This window comes from Nomascus leucogenys, chromosome 15 (genome assembly GCF_006542625.1).
Source record: "Nomascus leucogenys isolate Asia chromosome 15, Asia_NLE_v1, whole genome shotgun sequence".
NCBI lineage: Eukaryota > Metazoa > Chordata > Mammalia > Primates > Hylobatidae > Nomascus > Nomascus leucogenys.
This window is the reverse complement of record NC_044395.1, coordinates 14,114,739-14,130,061: the sequence shown is the minus strand read 5'-3', so window position 1 is coordinate 14,130,061 and position 15,323 is coordinate 14,114,739. Positions and strand designations below refer to the sequence as shown.

The 15,323-nt window shown below is 47.8% G+C and overlaps 1 protein-coding gene across 4 annotated transcripts in view; it reads left to right on the top strand.

Moving 5' to 3' along the window:
- Positions 1-15,323, top strand: part of GRIK4 (glutamate ionotropic receptor kainate type subunit 4) — a 331,583-nt gene that overhangs the window by 10,694 nt on the left and 305,566 nt on the right. The window lies entirely within an intron of this gene.

The following is a 15,323-nucleotide window of genomic DNA, read 5'->3' as shown; positions in this document are numbered from 1 at the left end:
CCTGTTATAGATGAAGAAACAGAGGCTCAGAGAGTTTAAATAACAAATCTAAGGTCACACAGCTACTGAAATTTGTACCTGTCTCCAAACCTGCCTGTTCCTGCTCTTCTAGAGCTGATGACCCCCTGGAAACATTTGGGATATGCCGTTATCACAGCCATCACATTAAATATATTGTGTTCTGCTGGTAAGGAGTTGAAAGATGGAATCATCATTGCTAATATAGTTTCTTGCTCTTTTATGGACACTTTTTACCTCAAAAGCATTTCTTAAAGGGCACAAAGTCTAGTTGAGGGATGAGGAAACTGAGGCATGGGGATTTCAGGGCTCAGTCAAGGTGGCAAGGGAAGTTCTGCTCAGCATGGGTGTATTAGACACATCAGCAGGTTATTGTAGCAATTGAATCTCTCTTGTTTAAGGTTTCCCTGTGTGGTAAAGCAGCAAGAGCTTGGATTTATTTCACACTCTGTCTTACGAGGACCCCCCAAGCACTTTATAACTGTAATTTTTTACTTACTTGGTTTCCCCCCAATGAGCTCCAATTCTGTACAGAGAATGTTCAACATAGAACATTGAAATGTTATAAAGATAAAGATAATAGGAGAATTGGGGGAGACAAGGGAAAAGGATGAAAAACACCAGTTTCTTATCCTGTTATGCTGTGTATTAAATATATCTGATCCACCGAGATTCAAATATACCAGCTGAATTCTTTGCCTTGTAGAGGATTCACCATGGGTTTGTTTGAGTAGTGGGCTCCTCTGATAATGTTAGCACATGATTTGATTTATGAAATTTTGATCAGCATGCAACTTTTCATCTCGTTTCCAAATTGAGTCACCCATATAGACAATCAATTGGTCTTTCACAGTAGTGACAAATAGAAATTGATGACTTTCTCCTTCATCTGTCACCTAGAGGGGGAATATAGAAGGATTTCTGGGACATAAATCTCTCCCCTGGTAAGCACCTTAGGGAGGCTGTGTCTTTCTTATTCATGTCTGTATTCCCAGAGCCTAGCACAGTGCTTGGCCCACAGTTTACCCCAGTAAGATGGGGTAGTGGACTTAGTAAATGTTTGCTAAATGAATTCACTGTGGCAAGTTCTGAATTTTGTGCTGACCCGCCAGTTTGCAAACTTCTCTTCCCCCAGGAATTGGTCAAGGTTTAAAAATGCCAACCAATGTTATTGTCAGCCCATAAAATACATAATTAGGAGAGTAAATATTTTACCAAAAGAAAAAAAGTCTGCGTGTGTGTCTGCACACACTTGTGCTTATGTAAGGCTATCTCTCCTCTCCTCCTTGCTCCTCCTCTGCTAACAACACATTTTGGGGTGACTGAGGGAGGTGTGGCTGTAGTGAGAGAGATATTCAGGCTGGCATGCTATTGTGTCATCCGTCTTCCCTTGGTCTTCAGGAGCACCACATAGGGTGGTTTTGGGATGTTTATTCTCTCTTTTGCCCTTTCCAAAACTCATTGTGCATTGTAACTTCATCCGTAATCTCTTCTGCTGAGAAGTTAGAGATGAATTAGGCCTAGATATTCCATTTTACAGATAAGAAATCCCGGGGTCCCAAAAGGTGATTGGTGAAATGCCCTTTTGGCGGTGCCAAGACTCCTGACTCCCAACCGCCTGGGTGACATTTGTGCCATGGTTTGTGGTGTATAGCGTGTTCTTACACACATGTTAATTCACTTTCCCCGGTGACCTGCAAGGCAGGTTGAAGTGAGCACATCTTGTGGAGAGGAGCCTGAGTCTCCCAGGTTTGTGACTTCCCCAAGCTTGCCTAGAGGTGAGTGGTCAGGTCAGGAAGAGTGGTCACATCAAAGGGGATGGACTGATAAGCATCTGAGGACAGCATTGGGGCAGGGTTCTGAATAGCCTGCTGGCAGTGTGTTCTCAATGAGTAAGATCCGAATGCCACCAGGGGCCAGTGTGGCGATGCCTGGGGGCTCACAAAACAAGGCGGAGCTAAAGAGAAAAAGCACGTGGGTAATGGCAGTGAGCGTTAGTAAGTGTTGCTTCCCTATTTTGTTTTCTTAAGCATATTGTGATCCATCACTGGTAAGGGTCCCACTGGCAGAAGTGTCAGACACGAAGGGATGGGGCTATTGTTCCATATCTGAAGTCTTAGGTAACAGAGCTGATTTCCATATCATTTTGGTATGTGGCTGCCTGTGTTCATTTGTGCTAGAATGGCCTGAGTATCTCCAGGTTTTCAACGAATATTATGGGCTGATGGTATCTATTTAGTTGGATCGAGCAGCGTGGCCAGTGGACCTGACTGGCAGTATTGGATTCAACAAGGATGAACCTCATATTGAAAGAGTGATGGTGATATTTCATGAGAATTTCAAAAACGTATCTTCAGCTCTGTGAAGTCATTTACAAAAAGTATTGGGATGTGGAGTGAGTCACTAGCAAGCTCTATTTTGGTGGGGGGTGTTGGGAGTGGAAATTATGGAAAGAGGTTTTGATTCCACGTAAAAAAGTGTTTTCCAGGCAGATGGAATGGGCTTTTTTGGATACCATGGTCCCCATACCCGGAGGGGGCCACAGAGGTTGGACAGGGATTTCAGCCTCAAATGTGGTATTGGACCTGTTACCTCTAAGACCCCCTTCAGTCTGGGATTTGGTGATACAGTCTTTTCACCTTTGGTCTCTTCTCGTCCTCTCATAGGTAGGCATTTCGTTATCTTTGTGTCCTCATTAATAACCATTAACAAGAGCTTAGAATTGAGGCAACCATCTGCCTAATTTAAGCCATGACCCCATTTGGCTCCAATCCTTTGGATAAGCCAGGTAGGACATAAGAACCCTGCTAATTCTTTTGTCCTGTTGATGTAGACCTGGGATGTCTGGGTGCTTCCTTCCTCCCTGTGGCCATTGATGGCAGAGCTGGAGAAGCACAGGCAATGTGGAAGCTGCTGCTAGACCTCAGCCGAGTGCCTGCGTGGGTAGGACGTGTGCGTGTGCATCGCTGGAGCCAGCACATCCCACTCACAGCCTCGCGGCTCGTCAGCAGGCAAGACAGTGGTCACACTTAGCTCTCATTAGTCTGGATAAACAGGCACACGTTCCCTATCGGCTTTACGGGGGCTGGGGCTCAGCTCGGGGGATAGTGTGGGCAGCAGGGTGCTGCAGACAGCTGTCAGGCTGTCCCATTGGTGTGTGTTTCCTCCCATTGAGCTGAGATATGGTGCCTGGGCAGCTCGTGGTGGACCCAGCCAGCGAGGCCCATTAAACCCACACTGATGGGAGGTGTTGTGGAGAGGACACTGACCACTCAGGTGCAGATGTGCACGCAGTGGCAAACACAGTCCTCTAGCCGGACAGACGGTGCCACTGTGCTGGATTCGAGAGAAACTGTGACTCAGTCTAATGCTCAACCCTGACTGGGGGTCTCTGGAATTGAGACTCTATCTATCTGAGTATGACCCCTTTAGAAAAGGTTCCTCGTGTCTGTAGTCCCAGCTACTTGGGACGCTGAGATGGAAGAATCACTTGAGTCCAGGTGTTTGAGGCTGCAGTGAGCTGTGGTAGCACCACTGCTCTCCATCCTGGGTGACTGAGTGAGACCCTGTCTCATAGAGAGAGAGAGAGAGAGAGAGAGATAAAGTAGGTAGATAAGTACATAGATAGGTAGGTAGATAGAGAGGTAGGTAGGTAGGTAAGCAGACAGGTAGACAGAGAAAGAGGTAGGCAGACAGAGAGATAGGCAGATGAAAGAAAGAAAAAAGAAAGAAAAAGAAAGAAAAAAAGAAAGAGAAATAAAAAGAAAGAGAAAGAAAGAAAAAAGAGAAAGAAAAAAGAAAGAAGGAAAGAAAGAAAGAGGAAGAAAAGAAAGAAAAAGAAAGGAAGAAAAAGAAAAGAAAACAAAAAGGAAAGAAAAGAAATGAAAAGAAAGAGGCTTACCTCTCTGAAACCCTATCCCAGGGCAGATGTCAGCCCCAGCCCTTTAAGCTCCCGTCACTCCCTGTGTTTCAGGTGGGGAATCAGCCTGAACGGGGTTGACTGGTCATCTAGGGTAGTCCACAAGAGGGTCCCCCATGTCTCCCTCTCCTCTCAGTCTCTTCCGCCTGGACTCACCCAGGTTCCTTCAGTGGCTTTTCATATGATTGAGGAATGGAGACAGATGTGTTGTGGGGAAACACTGGAGTTGGCTCCCAGGAGGCTCTAGCATAGTGCACATATTAACACCAGGAGCGTGGGCTCTGGAACCAGACTGCTTGGATATGAATCTGAGCTCCACCCTTTACTAGTGTATGACCTTGGGCGAGAACATAATTTCTCAGTGCCTCCACTTCTTCATCTATAACATGGGCTAATAGTAGTCCCTGTTTTATGCTTTTATAAGAATTCAATAAATTCCTGCATAGAAGCACTTAGGATGGTGTCAGGCATACAGTAAGTGCTATGAAAGTGACTTCTGTAATTGATAATAGTACTACTGGGCCAGCCTGTTTCCATCTCTAGCCTTTGCCTGCCCGGATCACCCTTCCCCATTCCTCCACCAAATCTTGTCTCTTCTCTTTTTTTAAACCCTGCTTTAAATTCACCTTGTTCTGGGAGATGAGAATCCCCACCTTGTCTAGGGAACTTTCCCTTCCAAAGCGTGGGTGTGTGTGTGTTCACACACTCATGTGTGGGTTGCACTCTTTCTGGGCACTTACCCCCCATTTCTGTGCAGGCATTTTTTGAAACCTTATTTGAATTCCATCTACCCTGGGAGGCTAAGAGCATCCTGAGGAGAGAGCTCTGTCTTTCCTACCCTCTTAGCCTGGTGGACTCTTCACACAGGAGCAGTTGTCCCAGGTATTGACTAATGGAGCTGAATGATTCCCCCTTCTTAAAAACCATCCTTAGCTGCTGTCCATCTACAGTGGGCTCCCGATTTTTCTTCTTCATTTTACGGCAAAGCTCTGCAAAAGAATTGCCTATTCAAGCTGTCTCCATTTCCTCTCCTCTCTTTCCCTATCAATAGGACCCTCTCCAACCAGACTTTCAGCCCCGGGCATTGATGCCCAGATTGCTAAATCCAGTGATCCATCCCCAGGCCCCATCTTGCTGGACTTAGCAGCAGCATTTGACATAGTCTTTTCCTCCTTCTTCCTTGAAACACTTTTTCACTTGGCTTCTAGACCACACCCCATCTTGTTCTTGCCCTGTTTCTGGCCATTCCTTCTCAGTCTCCTTTGCTCGTTCCTCATCTCTTGATCTCTGAAGATGGAGGTGCCTCAGGGCCCAGTCCTTAAACCTCTTCTCTGTGCATGCCCACTCCCTGGTGATCTCATGCAGTCTTAGGGCTTTAAAGGCATCGATATGCTTATGACTCTCTAATCTCATCCCCAGCTCTGACCCCTCTCCAAAACTCCAGATTCATCCCCACTGGGATGTCTAACAGAAACTCAGATTTGGCATGTCCAAAATCGAGTTCTTGATTTTCCCCTCCATGCCTGCTTCTCCTACTGTCTACCCATTTCATAAATGGTAATGGCATTCTATCTCTGTGGACATAGGCTCCAAACCTTGGAGTCATCCTTGGTCTCATCTTTCTCTGATACCCACACCCTCTCTATCAACAGTCCTGTTGGCTCTGCCTTCCAAATATATCCAGTACAACCCAACTGCGTCTCACCACCTCAGCAGGTGCTTCCCTTTTCCAAGCCAGTATTATTTCTCCCTGGATTACTGCAAATCTTTCCTGTTAGTTTCCCTGCCTCTTTCTTGCCCTCTCACTTTTCATTCTCAAAATGGCAGCAAAAATGACTCTTTTAAGATGTAAGTTGGATTGTGTCAGTCCACTGCTCCAGTCCTCTGCTGACTTCCCATGTCAGAATAAAAGATGAAGTCCTCACAGTGGCCCACAGGGCCGTCCATGAACTGCTCTTTATTCTGATGAATTTTATTGTCATTTCCTACCACCCTGCCTCTCACTCATGCCACACACCACCCCCAGCTCCACCAGCTTCTTTGCTTTTCCTCAAATGCACCAAGTGTGCTCCTGCCCCAGGGCCTTTGCACCTGCTGTGCTCTCTGCCTGGAACACTTTTCACCTGGATATCTGTGTGGTTCACTTTCTCATACCATGCAGATCATGCCCTGACCATCCTCTAGCCCCTCCTCTGCCCCTGACACTTTCTGTCCTTCTTCTCTGCTTTATTTTTCTATAACATTCATCATCATCTGACATATGGGTCCTATTGTTTATTGTCTGAGTCCTCCCATGGGGAAAAACCCTTTGTTTAGTTCTCTGCTGTTTCCCCAGCACTTAAGACTGAGTGCTTGGCGTATATTAGGTGTCCACTAAATATCTACTGAATGAATGAATGATGGAGACCCAAGGGAGGTCCCAAGGGAGCTTTACATTTGAAAGCTTTTGGAAGGCAGAGATGGGCGGTCTCACGGACACGGAGGCAGCCCTTAACAAGTGCTGCTTGCCGAGGACTGTGCAGTGATGCTGCTGGCTCCCTGTCCCCATATTCTCTGATCCCTGCAGCCAAACCCCAGGTCCTGAGGCAAAACTTGTTCCTGTTTGAAGGAAGCCCTAGCCAGCAGTTTAATGACTCAGCATCAACCCGAGTTTTGACTGTTGGTCTTTGTCCCTCAGATCCAAACACCAGGCTCTTGGCATATAGTCCACCAGCACTTGTGTTTCCCCTGCAGTGCCTAAGTCTTCTCATCAGGTCTGAGACTTCACTCTGATGCTCTGGCTGTGCCCAAGCTCCTCTGGGACTATGGTCAGACCTTTTTGTCTCAGTCTTACAGGAGCCTGGAGACTGGAACCTGGACCTAGTATCTCAGCTGGGACTGCCCCTGGCCTCTAGCTCTTTCCTGAAACTGCCATTGTTGTTAGTTTCAGGAAACTGGAGGAGCCTTGACCAGTTCTGACTGTTTGCTTTTCCTTAGATTCATGAAATCTGCATGCTGGCGGGGCCCTCGAATAACCCACTCCTCCTTTGAATCATTCTGACCATTGGTTTATCTATTGAGCCTGACTCTATCTATCCGTGCCTACCGTTCTAGCTCTGCCTGTTCCTCGGGGCCATATAGAACAAGCCTGGTGCTCTTCCCTGTGATGGCCCTTCTGAGACCTGCAGCACTATCATTTCATGGCTCCCAGCATCTTCTTTCTTCCAGAGATGTACCATTAGTGCCTTTGATGGTTCCTTCCATCTCGTGGTTTGGATCCAATTCATCAAGCTGGTCACCCTCCTCCAAATGAGTTTTCTTTTTTCTCCATCCTAATTAGGATGTGATCCCCCAAATCAGAAGCAGGCACTCTCTTCACCTGCTTTTCATCCACCATAGGTATCTGCTCCAGCCTGGTGGGGATCTGGCCTCTAGGTTCAGAGCCCCTTGTTGAACCCATTCCCACCCAGCCCCGGCTGGCCAGTCTTTGGGTTAAAGAGAGCCAATCTAGATCTCGACACGTGCCTGTAAAACACATCCCCCAGCCCTGGCTCTTCATAGGTTGGGCTTTGCTTTCAGTACCCAGAACCAAGGCTGCTCTTTGAAACCCCTGCAGCAGGTTGCCCGGTGTCTAAAGATCACTGCATTGAACGGCCAGGTACTGGGAGCTTCCCTAAGTGGAATCACCTCCTTGGCTTCCTCCAAGCTGTGTTGTTCCCATCCTTTCTAGGACATGGTCTTTCGAGCATGGAGTGACACATGTGGGGGAGGGAATGCCAGTTATCTAGCAACAGTTATACATTTCCCTTAGCGGCAGGGATCTAACAATGTGAGACTTTGAGCTGTCAGCTCCCAGATGAAAGAACAAGAATTTTCCCAGCAATGACAGAAAAGGGAAACATATAGCCCTAGGGGCCCCCGCAGGAATCTCTGTTATGGAGCTGCTCCGAGGGGGCACCAACCACAAGCCTGAGTAGAATTGCAATAGGTGGCCCCAGACCTCTGGGCAGCCACCCAGAAATCTCAGGCAGGCAGCCTGGAGAAGAGGGAGAACTTTCCAGAGGCCACAGTTAAGGAATTTTCCTTGCACCTCCTGGAGCTGCTGGAGTTTCTGAAATTAAAAGGGCCTTTATCTGGAAATTATGGTTGAATGCCAGTTTCCCCTGTAGAGTCAATTTGGAAAACCTAAAGCACTAAAAGAATTAAGTTTGCTAAATGGAAATAAGTGGAGTTGGTGGAGATGAAATTGGATGTATGTAAGTGAAATCATCTGTGGATTGCCCCCTTTGGCGCTTTCCCTTTATTTAACCAACCTCTTCTTCATCTGCCATAGGAATGATCTCCCAGAGAGCACGATGGCCACTGGGAGGGTCCCATAGGGGAGGCAGGGCCACCTTCTCTGGGAGAATTGCTGCAGTTGGCGTATAGTTGCAGCCTGGATGGGGCTCCCTTCTGGGTCTGGAGTTCACATTCAAGTCTTCATAGCCTAGGCATCCTGGAATATGTCTGGCCTGGATCCAAAATTTGTGTGCCTGAATCCCACTTACTAGCCAAGTGCCTGTAGGCAAATTACTCATCCATTCTCACACTCAATTTTCCATCTTTGGACTGGAGATAACAGAGCTTATCCTTAATTGTTGCATTAATTGAGAGGATACAGGTGAAGTAGCATGCACAGTGTGTGGCGTATAATAAATATTAGTTTCTATTTTTTTGTTCCTTTAAAAAATAGTAGTTTGCTCAAGCAACTGGATGGCATCATAGGGTAGTGAGACAGGTATGGGCTTTATTGATGTACAAACCTGCAATTGAATTGCAATTTCAGCATGTGATCTTGGGCAAATTATTTGGTCACTGTTTCCTACTATGAAATGGGGATAATAATGTTCACCTTATAGAATTGTTGAGGTTTACATGAGCTAATGTATGGAAAATAGGTAGGACAGTGCCTGACAGTAGGAAGCCCATAAATAATAGTTATTATCAATAGTTCTACCATAATTATTATCACTGTAGTTTTCCATTGCTGCCATGACAAATTTTCACAAACTTAGTGGCTTAAATAGGACAAAATTATGATCTCACAGCCTGTAGGTCAGAAGTCTTAACTGAGCTAAAGCTAAGATTTTAGTGGGGTTGCATTCCTGTCTGGAGGCTCTAGGAGAGAACCTGCTCATTTGGGTTGTTGACAGAATTATTTCCTTGTGGTTGTAGGATGGGGGGCCCCGTTTTCTTGCTGGCTGTCAGCTGAGAGCCATTCCCAGCTTCTAGAGGCCACTGCATCTCCTGGCTCCATTTTCCTCTTCCTCCATTTTCAAGGCCAGCAATGGTGGGTTGAGTCATTCTCACCTCACAAGCTCACTGAGCTCAGCTGGGAAAGGTTCTCCAATTTTAAGGACTCATGAGATTCGATTGAATCTCCCAGGATAATCCAGGATCATCTCCCTGCCTCAAGATCTATAACCTTACTCACATTTGCAAAGCCCCTTTTGCCATGTGTCTTAGTCCATTTTGTGTTGCTATAAAAGAACACCCAAGCCTGGGTAATTTGTAAAGAAAAGAGGTTTATTTAGCTCATAGTTCTGCAGGCTGGGAAGCTCCAGGGCATGGCCCTGGCTTCTGGTGAGAGCTTTCGTACTGCATGACAACATGGCAGAGAAGGTCAAAAGGGGAGGCAGATATGTGCAAAGAGGGAAAAACCTGACGGGTGTCTTGACTTTCTAACAACCCACACTGTCTTGGGAAGGAATCCATTCCTGCAATAAATAGTCCTGTCACTTGAGAGCAAGAACTCACTCACTACAGAACAGCACCAAGCCATTCATGAGGAATCCACCCCCACAACCCAAACACCTCCTACCAGGCCCCACCTCCCAGCACTGCCACATTAGGGATAAAATTTCAACATGAGTTTGATGGGGACAAACAAACCATGTCCATACCACAGCACCATGGAAGGTAATGCATTTGCAGGGACTGGGTTTTAGGATGTGGGCATCTTTGGGGGCCATTATTCTTTCTACAACAACTGTTCTTGTAACGTGGGAGGCTAAGCCACTGGAAAGCCCTCTCATGAGCAGTTCCATGTGCAGAGACTGCACACTGGGAAACTGTCCATAGCTCGATCCTTGGTCCAAGTTGCCTTACTCCTGTTACCATCAACCATTTTGCATAAGAACCAGGCATCCCAGAGCACCGAAGCTGATGTGTTTTTTTCAATGGACAGAGGGAACTGGACATGTTAGCTCTTCCATTACTGCAACTGAGATTATGCCACCAGGGAAGAGACAGCTAGGAAGGGGCTGTGTAACAGGAAGTATTTTATCACGTTGATTTAGTAATCTCGCCACTCCTAACATGTCAGGGCACTAAAGGAGTAGCCTGTGAGCTGAATGTGATCTGAGGCTGTGTCACGTGGGCTCCGCTGGTCTCCTCTCAGAATGATGTGTTTATTTCCTGCCATGGGGTCTAGAGAGAATAACATCCCACCACAGTCCCAGCAGACTCTCTCTTATTCTGCCTGCCATGCTTAAAGAAGGGCACAGATCTATGTGTGCTTTAAGAAGCAATGTGATGTAGGAGAGTACTGCTGTGTGTGAAGAATGAGAACACCCAGGATCTGAAGCTGGTCCTGCCTGTTCCTCTGTCCTCTGGTACTTACTTAATACTGACAATGCCCTGTTTAGGGCTCAGCTCTATGGAAAATACAAAGAAATAGGATATTTTGTTGGCACATGTTCTAAATGTGGAAAGGCCAGACTCTCAGACATGAAGGAACTAGAGGGCGATACAAAATAAGGAAGTATTAAGTGCTGAGACATCAGCTCTGGAGTTAGGCAGTGGTGACTATGGTGGTCCAGGGACCATGGGGACATTGCCATTTTGCGCTTCCTTTTCCCTGTTTGATATTTCTTTTGTTGCTGCCTAGAGCAGAGTGAGTGAGAGGGCAGTGGACCTTCCCTTTAAGGGACTGTACATCACAGGAGAGGGGATGACATTGATGTTTATTGAGCATCTACTGTGCCCATCACTTCCATAAGTTATATGATTAATTTTTATAACAACCTCCAGAGGTAGGTTTGGTAATGTCTGCTATTTGGGTGTGGAAACTGAGGTGTGGAGGGACCAAGGTCACCCATGCAGAAGATAGAAGATGCTGGATTTGAGCCAGACTCCCTGGCACCAACCCCATGCTCTATCCATTACACTAGACTCCTCCCTGCTGTGCTCCCCTCTACAGAGACCCCGAGGCCTCTGGCCAGTGCCTGTGGCTCTGGAGGTGCAAGAGAAGGTAGGTATGATTGAGGTCTGCCCAAGACCCATGGGACAACCTCAGTTTCTTTAGGGCAGACCCCACACCTCATCCCCCTTCTTGTCTCCACCTCTGCTGGTTTCCTTTTCAGACACTTGAGAGAGAGAAATTAACTTAAAATGGAACCACAGGGTTAGTGCTAAATGCACCGTTAGGTTAAAATTGAGAGCTGAGGCTGTGGTGCTCAGAAGGGCCAAGTCTGCGTGCTGGCTTTATTTATAGTCGCTTGTTTATTAGATTCCAAATGATGTTTAACCAGGAATCATATGGCAGTGATCTTTGATTACTTATGTGGCTAATAGCTGAACATTTATTATTATTGCTATTTATTCAGCCAGCTAAGTGTACCGGGTGCTTCTCTTTCAGGAAAGCACCAAGGGAAGGGGCCAGAATACAGGAGTGGCTTGGCTGGTGGTCCTATAGACCAGGCGAGGGGCTCCACTAGAAGGGTTTTTTTCTGTTTTAGTTTTTGTTTTTGAGATGGAGTCTTGCTCTGTCATCCAGGCTGGAGTAAAGTGGCACAATCTTGGCTCAGTACAACCTCCACCCCCCGGGTTCAAGCGATTCTCCTGCCCCAGCCTCCCATGTAGCTGGGATTACAGGTGCGTGCCACCACACCTGGTTAATTTTTTGTATTTTTAATAGAGACAGGGGTTCACTATCTTGGCCAGGCTGGTCTCGAACTCCCGACCTCGTGATCCACATGCCTCGGCTTCCCAAAGTAATGGGATTACAGGTATGAGCCACCACGCCTGGTCCGGTTTTTTTTTTTTTTTTTTTTAAAGAGCCAATCCTTAAAATAGAGGAAGTAGGGGTGGGAGTGGAGCGAACACCCTAAAGGGAAAGAAGAGTTTGAGATAAGAGTTGGGGCTTCTGGAGCTAGAAATATCTAGCTTTATAATAACAGCAGCATTTATTCAGTATTATGTGCCCGGCAGTATGGTAAATGCTCTTCAAAATGATTAATCCTACCACCACCTCCATTTCACAGATGAAAAACCAGAGGCTCAGAGAAATTCATAACTTAGCTGCTGTTCAAATCCAAGCCCTGTCTGCCTCTGGAGAGACCACATGTCCATTATACTGCCCTGCCCTCTGTCAGAGTCAGTGCCCTTCTTCTCTTTTGGTTAAGCTTAACTTTTTGAGTAAACGGCCCAAGAAAAGAATGGAAAACCTAGTGCCCCTGGAGCCCAGGAAATAGTATGGAGAATGCAGCTCTTGGCTTCTCTGTTCTTTTCCCCAGTGCTTTGCAGCCCCCTGGGAAGGAGCTGCCAGTGGTCCCTGGAGCATGGCCCGTGCAGGGCCATCTAATACAGGCCTGGGGCAGGCTACTCGGGGTGGGACAGGTCATGGAATGGGGCCTCCCTGCCTAAGCCTGAATTGTGTGGCAGGCAGGGTGTCTGCCTAGAGTTGTGATGGTGCAGGGAGAGGCTGGGCAGTGCCAGGCCCAGAGGCACCAAGATGGGAACCTGTAGCGTCTCCACCCTCTGGACACATGAAGAGAGCAGGGACCCTCCTGGCAGGGAGGACTTGTCTAACTGAACCTCCCCTGCCCACCTCAGACACGCTAACCCGTGGGCTCTCTCATGCCTCCCATCCTCACTCTTTCTCAGTTCTGTCTTTGCAGGAGGAAGCTCAAACTCCTTTTCAGGGCATGGGAAGCCTTCACAGGCAGGCTGCAGATGATCCAGGTGGCTTCATCTTTCAACATCGCTCCCCATCCCTATCCCTGCCATAAACACTCAACACCCATGAATTCTGTACTGCAGATGCTGGAGTCCCTAGAACATCCTTGCCTCTCACATCGCTGGGCCTTTGCTGTCTCCACTGCCTGGAATACTCTTCTTTTCACCTTGCTTGCCCAGCAGAATTTTATTCACCATTCAAGGCCTTGCTTATATATGACTTCCTCCTCTGAAGGCCCTTCTCTGATGGCCCTTTCTTTTCTTTTTTTTTTTTTTCTTGAGATAGAGTCTCACTCTGTCGCCCAGGCTGGAGTGCAGTGGCGTGATCTTAGCTCATTGCAACTGCCACCTCCCAGGCTCAAGTGATTCTCTTGCCTCAGCTTCCCAAGTAGCTGGGACTACAGGTGCGCTCCAGCATGCCCGGCTGATTTTTATATTTTTAGTAGAGACAGGGTTTTGCCATGTTGGCCAGGCTGGTCTCAAGCTCCTGATCTCAGGTAATCAACCCGCCCTGGCCTCCCTAAGTGCTGGTATTACAGGCGTGAGCCACTGTGCCTGGCCCGATGGCCCTTTCTATCTCCTCTGAGAGTGGATCTTGCCCTCTCTGGGGCTCCAGTGCCACTGTATGGGTGACTGCACCTCAGCCTCACCCCACATGGCATGGGGACATGAGTTTCAGCATCAGTCTCTCAAGGCAAAGACTATGTCTCATTACCTCTGACTCCCTCGGCCTTGCTCATAGTAGGTGTTCAATAAACATTAGTCAAGTGAATGTAGGAATGACTTCTTATCCTGGGCTGTTGTGGAAAAGGTGTTTGTTTCAATTGGGGCCACATACTCACTGGTTTTGAAAATGGGGACATCAGGGCAGGAAACGGACTAAATGAGCTAAGTTACGCAACCTGAAATAGGACAGCAAAGCACCTGGAACATGCTGGATAGAGGCGAAGGGAGCTGGATATTTGTCTTTGAGTTTGGAAGAGAGGAGAAAGAGACCTTGGCCAGTACCAAAGGAGGATTTCAGGGGCTCTCTCCAAGGACCCTCTCCTCCCTGTAACACCAACATCGAGTCTCTGGCCTTTTCAGTTACAGCAAAGTATATCACGGGCAGCCACTGACCTTTAGAAGGAGGACTGTGTGTGCTTGGCCCAGCATCACAGCGGCCCCTGCACTGCCTGACCCTGATGCCTGACTCCACCCAAAGAAGACCACCCCACAAACAGAGTGGGCTGGCCTCGGGCCTTTTCGCCTTTTTTCCCCATTCTTCAGTGCTCTTCCCTTCATCTCTAAGACACAGCCAGTGGCTGCCTGGGCTTCAGCCAGATGTCAGGAGACTCAAAGACAGGATCGTCAAAAAGAAAGGGATCCGGGAGGAAGACTAGAGAGGGCCTGGGGGAAGGGGCCAGGGAGGATTGGTGACCAGGAAAGCTCAGGGTGCAGGAGGGAGGTGAGTCCTGGGCTCTGAGACTGTGGAATTTGCAAGGCTCACATCAGCTCTCCAAGCCTCAGTTTTCTCCTACTGTGGCCTCCGAGGTCCTGCCCAGCCTGGGATTCCATGTTCCTGTGTGGTTCCTCTCTCTCGAGGCTGCAACAGGTGCTGCCCCTTCAGCCTCCCTCCTGTCCTTCTCCTCTGCTGTTTTCCCTCCCTCTCTTCATTTTGCCCCACTAGGTATTTACTCTCCACCCTGGTCTAGATGATCCCCTGGTTAAGTGCCAATTAGCTGCTGGCTGCCTGTTCACTCAGTTTTATAGATGCATTCGGTGAGGCACAGAGGCCAAGGCCTGATTTTGGAGAGGGAGCGTAATGAGAACAGAGAACAGCGGCGGCCCACTTAGTTTGGATTTTAATAAAGTTTCCAGCTAACCTAAATCATCCCCGTCACAGGCAGCCCAGCAACCACTGAGTCCCCCAGGCTGGGAACAGGCAGGAAGGGGCAGAATTGGGCTGGAGGGGACAGAGATGGACAGAGCCCTGTTGGAGAGGAGGAGCTGTCTGTAGCCGAGGGTCCCCCTTGACAGCAGGGGCAGGGCCATCTCAGAAGTCCTCGGGCTAAAGGCTCTCCAAGGGGAAGCATAATGCCTGCTCTTTCAGCAGCTGTTAATTAGTTGCAGATGATGAGATAATTCATAAAAATTAGCAATGATTTCCTTCATTGTGTTAATATCACCGGGCAATAAAACTGCTGTTAAGGATGACTTTTCTCAGCATCGAGGAGCGAGATGTCAAGATAAAAACAGCCCTCCCCGGAGGTGGAGGGAGGAAAGAAGGAAAACCGAGCTGCTGAGACAGTGACAGGGGCAGTGATTTCCAAGCTTTGGCTGGAATCGTCGGAACGAAGTCAAATTGAAATGCAAATCCTGGTGTCTCTCAGAGCACAGGCTGGGAAAAAATGCATTTGGTGGTGTCACC